We start from the raw sequence: 215 nt of genomic DNA on the forward strand, positions 1-215 counted from the left end.
TCCGCCTCCCTGCTGCTGCCCCCACCAGGAGCAGGGAGGAGGAGGAGGAGGGAGCAGATACCTTGGGCTGAGACGTGGTTTCCTGGCCTGTGCTGTGCTGGTTTCAGGGAGCGAGCTGGTCAGTGGTTTCTGAGCTGGGCCAGGGCTCTGGCAGGCTGTAGGGCTGCTGTCGTGTGCCTGAGGGAGCACCTCCTGCCTGGAGAAGGCAGCCGGGC

At 66.0% G+C, this 215-nt stretch overlaps 1 protein-coding gene across 1 annotated transcript in view; it reads left to right on the forward strand.

Annotated features, from left to right (window-relative positions):
* The window catches only part of SIK3 (SIK family kinase 3), a gene marked incomplete at its 3' end in the record, with an annotated part of 21934 nt that overhangs the window by 20229 nt on the left and 1490 nt on the right, over positions 1-215 (forward strand). The window lies entirely within an intron of this gene.

Source organism: Buceros rhinoceros, unplaced genomic scaffold (genome assembly GCF_000710305.1).
Source record: "Buceros rhinoceros silvestris isolate BGI_N320 unplaced genomic scaffold, ASM71030v1 scaffold509, whole genome shotgun sequence".
Taxonomy (NCBI): domain Eukaryota; kingdom Metazoa; phylum Chordata; class Aves; order Bucerotiformes; family Bucerotidae; genus Buceros; species Buceros rhinoceros.